The sequence below is a fragment of the Aptenodytes forsteri genome, unplaced genomic scaffold (assembly GCF_000699145.1).
Source record: "Aptenodytes forsteri isolate BGI_AS27 unplaced genomic scaffold, ASM69914v1 Scaffold66, whole genome shotgun sequence".
Classification (NCBI taxonomy): Eukaryota; Metazoa; Chordata; class Aves; order Sphenisciformes; family Spheniscidae; genus Aptenodytes; species Aptenodytes forsteri.
Window position 1 is genome coordinate 437,674 of NW_008795131.1, and position 707 is coordinate 438,380.

Sequence of the window (707 nt, forward strand, 5' to 3'; positions counted from 1 at the left end):
CCCCCCCGCGCGCCGGGGGCAGGTCGGCGATGACCCTGTCCCTGCGGACCGGAGCCAGCATGTTCATCGTCCCGTGGGGCCGCCGGGGCGGGCTGGGTGGCCGGGGGGAGCGGGGACGGGCCGAGGGCCACCGCGAGGCCTGGGGACAGAGGGAGCAGGGAGCGGCGATGTCCCCATGTCCCAGCTGTCCCCACGTCCCCATGCACAGCATCCCGGAATACGGCTGTCCCTTCCTCCCCAAGCATGTCTGTCCCCGTGTCCCAGCCACACCGAGATCCCCGAGTGTGGCTGTCCCCAGGCTCCGGGGTGCAGCTGACCCCATGTCCCAGCTGTCCCCGTGTCCCAGCCACCCCCACATCCCAACTGTGCCATCCCAGCGTATGGCTGTCCCCATGTCCCAGCCATCCCCCGTGTCCCCAAGCGTGGCTGTCCCCGCACCCCGGGATACAGCTGTCCCCACGTCCCAGCCATCCCCACCTCCCTGCACCCCGGGGTACCGCTGTCCCCGTGTCCCGGCTGTCCCCACGTCCCGAGTGTGCCATCCCAGTGCACGGCCATCCCCCTGCCCCGCCGGTCCCCACGTCCCCGTGTGTGGCTGTCCCCACGTCCCACCCGTCCCCATCTCCCCGAGCGTGACCGTCTCTGCGTCCCACCGGTCCCCCACGTCCCCGCGTGTGCCTGTCTGTCCCCGTCTCGTCCCGTTCCCC